Consider the following 6,522-nt stretch of genomic DNA (forward strand, 5'->3'; position numbering starts at 1 on the left):
GAGAACATTATATCAAATGCAGTGAATGAAGGTAGAAGATATTGGATAGAGGTATTGAGTAGTGAATGATGAAAGGTGAATGAAAGGTTAAAGAATAAATATGCTCGCGGAGGGTTTGATCCCTCGTGCTTACGTATTCTCACCGTGCAATGAGAAATTCAGAGCTCCGTAGTTCGTGGAACTACGAAAACAAATAAAAAGAGATATTTGAGTGATGAAAAGTATAACTTATACCAAAAGGAATGGTATCATGGGAACCCATAAAGGTAAATGAAATTTGAATCGAAGAGTAAAGGTTGCATTAGCCGATATGTGGTATGACCGAAAACAAAGAGAATTAAGTGTTTGGCATCAATGCAAACTTCTCTTTGTATAAAGGTGAACTCCGATTAATCGTCCTAAAAGGATATGTATGTGACCCAAATGAATATGATGTGTGGTACAAGGAAATATTATATCACTTATAGGGAACCAGTAGTCTAAAACCAAAAGATAAAGGTATATTGAATCCATGAAGGAGTAAACTCTGAACCGAAGAGTAAACAAACATAAACCAACAAGTGGGGGGCCTAAGGCATGGTACCACTGTATTGGAATGGCAAAAAACAAAGAGAATTAAGTGTTTGTCGGTGAGAGAAACAACTCTTAGTTAGAAGGTGGGCATTAGTTATTGGCCTAAAAGTATACATAGAATCTAAAGGGATATAATATTTGATTCTAAAAATGGTAATGATCAATTAATGGGAAAAAGTAAATAATTATGCTCGCCAAAGGTTCGAAGCTTTGTACCTACGTATTCTCATCGTGCAATGAGAAATTCAGAGCTTCGTAGTTTGACCTACAATAAAACAAAGACAACAAAAAATTGCTAAGGAGAGAGAGATGATAATGAAAGATGAAGAAGACTTGGTAGTCATCGGATATGAACCACACTAAAGTCTATGAGTAAAGATGAATATGTTAAGCAATTGGGTCATTCGTCCCGTACCCAAATATATTTGGAATGATTTAAGGAATTCTCCACTCTCATTCCTTATTTACTACTTAAGTCTCATGGCCTGTGATTGTCATCATAAATTTGGAGTTGCTGAGGAAGAAACCTTGTTGCTCCTTATGATGATGAAGACTTATCAATCATTTGATTTGAATTGCACTAAAGTCTATGAACAAAGTCGAATACCTTGAAAAACTGGGTCATTTGTCCCGTACCCAAGGATACCCTATACAAGGATATGAATGATCCACTCTCATCATTCTTTGTTACTTAAGGCTCATGGCATACAACTTGAATCATGATTAATAAGTTGCTGATAGAGGCTTCTGATTGTTGCAATGTTGCTTGTGAAGAGAGACTTGACAGTCATTTGATTTAAACTGTGCCAAATTCTATGAATAAAGGAAAATACGATGAGCAACCGGGTCATTCGTCTCATACCCAAAGATATTCAGAGTGAGTTAAGGAATTCTCCACTCTCATTCATTCTCTACCGCTTAAGGCTCATATCGCACAAGTTGAATCTTGATTGACAAGCTCTTGAAAAACACCTTTGATGTGCTTTGTATAATAGTCCACTGCTTGATTTGTCTGGGATGCCTTGAATGGAAGTCCGGTATTGAGACCTTGAGATCCACAACATTACAAGAACTAGTTTTACTAAGTGATCAAGGGACTTTTGATCACTTGAATAGACTGAGGGATTATACACAATCAAATGATTTAGCTAATCAAAATATCTTTTGATCAAAGAATCATAGAGAATGAATTAGTTGGTAATTATATACAATATATCTAAAGATTAATCAGTTAAAACCTAGTTACCTAATTATCACCCCCATTAATTAATTAAAATCTAACATTCCTAATCATTTTAATAAATCTAATTAGAAGTTAAAATCTAATCGATCTCTAATGAGCTAATCAATCTAATTAATTTCTAAAACCTAAACAAGTTCTAAAAATTAATCAATCTAATTAATTTCTAAAACCTAAATCTTGTTCGAAAAATTAATCAATCCAATTAATTTCTAAAAAGCTAAACAAGTTCTAAAAATTAATCAATCTAATTAATTTTTAAAACATAAATCTAGTTCTAAAAATTATTCAATCTAATTAATTTCTAAAACCTAAACAAGTTCTAAAAATTAATCAATCTAATTAATTTCTAAAACCTAAATCTAGTTCTAAAAATTAATTTAATTAACTACCTAAAATTTCTAACTAACAAGATTAAAATCCTAATTATCCTAATCTTAAGTTTTTTTTTAAATTCTAATTGTTTCTAAAACCTAAAATGTCTCTAATCCTATTTTAATCACACAAAAAATAATAGGGAAAATAATAATTAATTGGTTTAAGAGATAAAGAGGTGCATGCTGGAAATGAGTGTGTAAAACATGATCCATTGTTTTAAGGCCCATACAGAATTTATTGTAGGAATTGTATATTTTTTCGGAAAAAAAACACGGGCTTATGGTATAAAATTGCATTGGCCTGCAACTAAATAAAAAATAATGGGATGCATTTAAAAAAATGAAAGGAAAAAAGTGAACCCCCTAGACCGAACCGGATCGACCGAACAATTCACTAGACCGGACCAAACCGGTCCATGTAATACCTCCTTCACGCAAAAAATATGACTGGCAACCTGAGATGAAAAAAAATGTCGTGGGGCACTTCCGCTCGGCGGATGTGGTGGTCCTTTAGGGGGCCAACCGACGGCGGTCCCTCCCTCCTAGGGGTGTTGTGATTTTTGCTCATCTTCTCCAACTCTTCCAAAATCCATTGAAGTGTTTATTTAAGGTTTTGGGGTAAGTGAAAAAATTTAAATCCTACTCAAAATTGTTCAAATAAAAGTATTTTGTGTTTAGATTGTTACGAGTTTTCATAATTGAGTGTTTATTCCTTATGGTTTTCATTGTTTGTGATGGATTTGAGATGTTGGTGTCATATCATAATTTTTAACCCTAAGATCCCACATACCATTTTCATCCTTGCATACAAACAAGATCAAATATTGGTCATCTTCCTCTCATCTTTGAGGTTTGCCTTTTACAGGGATCATCAAGCACCTCTTTGTTAGTGTTTTGTCTTTTGTGTTTATATGTTCGTTAGTTATCCAACTACTAATGAATATATCAAAAAATATGTTTTGTTTAAGTCTATTATGCAAGGTAGGGCTTTTCCATCAAGAGCATCAAGCATGACTCCTCAGCTAGTGTTTGTTGTGATTCCTCAATAAAGTGTGGTCAACCATTGGTTCTCAAGGGGTTTATCTCTCAAGCATGATCTATAAGGTTCTCAAGAACCTTTCAATCTCATTTGTATCAAGAGTATCTCAAAGTCTTGTGGCTTACTTCTCAAGAAAAGTCAAAGGTTCATATGTTTATTTCTATGCCTTCTTCAACAAGTTACCTCAAACTTTGAGCAATTTAATTAAGATACATTCAAGGAGATCTTGCTTTAAGTTCATATGATCATCCACATTCTTTAAAATGCAAGAAAAGTCCAAGTGCACAAGTTTATTCCAAGAGGTTTGACCAAAAAGTCAACATTTGAAGTCAAAGTTTCAAGGATCACAACTCCTTTCAATTCTCAACATTTTTTAGTGCTTCATTTTGCATATGACTCTTCTCAATATTCTCTACAACTTCTATTTACATGGCAAGAGCCAATTATGCTTAGAGGATCATCAAACGTTTGGAGACATTATAGGTCATTTATGGACTTAATGAAATTTGACCTATTTTAAAATGACTTTTTCTCAACTTTCAAGATTTATAACTTCTTCAATTCTTAACATTCGAAGCTGATTCTTTTTGCATAATATCATTTATGATGCACTCTACAAGTTTGCTTCAAGGATTAAAGTCAAAATATGTTTGGAAGGCCATGGAATTCATTGAGACATTACATGTCATTTTCAGCCATTTGATACTTAGAATTTTCTATGTTACATGACCAATTTTTCGTGTCAACTTCAATATGCCATAACTTTGGGCTCAAGCGTCCAAATGCAACCTTTCTTGGCACATTGTAATCTTTGTTATGATGTTAACACATTTCAAAAATAATGAGATCAAAAAGCCTCCTGAGCAAGATGCCCCATTGAGTTGAAAACGGTGACTTGAAACCGAAGAAATCACCATGGTCCGAATTTGAACTTCATTAATCCTCAGTTACAAGCCAAATTAGCACATATTTTGGACCTAAACATGTTAAACCAAGTCTCAAGAAGTTAATTGACCCTTGATACACATGATTTGGCTGAGTTTTAATGGATTACAAGTCACACTTTTCAGACTTTCTGATCGATTTCGTTTTGCACGAATTAAGCTTGATTTTAGATGTACTTAGATCCAAACACGTTCCCTATAAATAGAGGAAGCTATTGCATTCATTTATAAGCTTTTGAGAGCCAAGAAATCTCTGCTTCAATCTGAAATTTTTTCAGAAAATTTATCTACTGTGTTTTGTATTCCAGTTTGTTTCAATCCAATTTCATGATTCCATTAGCATCTTTGGTCTTCTCTGAAGCTTTTGCAATGATTCCCAAGCTGCAAGACCTCCTGAATTGTTGTATCCAGATCAAGCTTCATCAACCTCTGATCACCATTTGCACAAGGTAGTTTTGAGCACCATTTAAACTCAAACAAGTTACCACAATATAGTCATTCATCCTCTAATGCTTTCCCCTAACTTATATGGTGTTGATTGATCGTGTTCATCATTTAATTTTATTTTTCGTGGCTTTCTTGCTTCTGAAACTTCTCTAAAACTCCCCAAGCTAAGTTTAGATAAATGAATTTGGAGCATGAGGTTGAATTCATGATGAGGAGGCAATCACATTGGTGGTGGTCTCGTATTCTGAATTTACCAAACGATGAAACTCCGATGAGAGACAATCGGGGAAGATGAATGAAGATTACTTCAAGTCATCTGATTTTGGAGACACGCTAGACATTTGAAATGTTTTAATTGATCCAATTTAAATTAGATCCTGTGTTTTATTTTGGCTAATTTCTACTGTGTGTTCCAGCCTTGTGATTGTTGGATCTGCCACGTTAATTAATGAAGTCAGATCCAACGCTCCGTGTTTTTTATGATTTTTATTTCTTTTTCTTTTTTCATTTTTAATAGCTTTTTCTCTTTAAAATTCATAGGAAACTTATTTTACATCCAAAAATACCAAAATAATTTCTAAAATTCTCTTTTATTTTTCTTCACCTGATTTTTTTTCAACATTTTATTTTCTTGATTTTTTATTTTTCTTGAATATTCTCTTTTTCCCTTTGTTATAATTGGTTGAAAAGAACTTTTATGCATTTTAAAATTCTGAAAAATTTATTATATGTTTATTATTTTATTTTCAACCTTTCATAATTTTCTTGGCCATTTATTTGGTGTTTTGAAGGACCTTAGGGATTTTCTCTTTTATTTCCTTTTTAAAATTCATTTTAAAGATGTTTTTGATGCATTTTATACTTGTTTGACATTTGTTGACTTCTGTTGGCCTTGAATCATGGTTGTTTTGATCATAGGCCTCATTAAACTCAATGGATCTTGGGTGTTGATGGGGTGAAAATCCTAATCCACCAAAATGGATGATTGATTTTGACGATGACTTGATCAAACCTTTGATCCAATTTGGACGTGATCTCTCTTCTCCTATTATTCTTCATCTCTTTCTTTTCCTCTTGATCAATTGGATGATTTGTGTCCATCTTGATCATGACGTGTGGATTGGTGTTTGATGAACTTTCACCATTTCAAATTCACCTCCTAATTGATCATGAATCATTTAAGGTACTTTGAATTGATGCATAAGTTTGTCCTGAGTATCATGAAGTATTGATTGATGTAATGGACCATCCTTCTAGCCTCTGTGCTTGATCAATTCTCTTTTCTTTTTTGTGTGGCATAACTTTAGGAGAATGATTTACATATTATTTCTCTAGCGTGTATTAATACAAACATTATTATTGACCGGTCTCAAATAGGTGCGACTTCTACATAAGTCCAATTACGATTGTTTAACATAATGCTAAATTTGTCCCGAAAGTAAGTCATTTTCATAAGTGAGATTGTAAGTCTCCTATTCCGCATGGTATTATGTGAAAATATTGTTTTCTTTTCATTTGTGAGAGCTAGTGACATACTTGTTGATTTTATCCAAGTTGGAGCCCTTCTCATAAGTGACATAAAGATTCATATTTCATGTTTGTGGGTGAATAGTTGATTGTTCTCCAAAAAATGACAATCTACCTTTCCCTTTTTTAATTACTAACATCATTTACTAACATTACTTTTTATTAACTCTTATTTTAAACGTCATTTATCTTATGCCTTTTATTCTTTTGTCATTTACTTTATGCTTTTTATTTTAGCATCTCATATCATACTTGTTTATGCTTATATTATTTATTCTGTTTCCATTTGAATTTCTCTTTCTTTCAAAGATATTAATAAAGGAAAAAACCCTAAAATAAATTTGTTCTCTGGATTCATGGACTTGAGGTTACTAC

The sequence above is a fragment of the Lathyrus oleraceus genome, chromosome 6, assembly GCF_024323335.1.
Source record: "Lathyrus oleraceus cultivar Zhongwan6 chromosome 6, CAAS_Psat_ZW6_1.0, whole genome shotgun sequence".
In the NCBI taxonomy this organism is placed as follows: domain Eukaryota; kingdom Viridiplantae; phylum Streptophyta; class Magnoliopsida; order Fabales; family Fabaceae; genus Lathyrus; species Lathyrus oleraceus.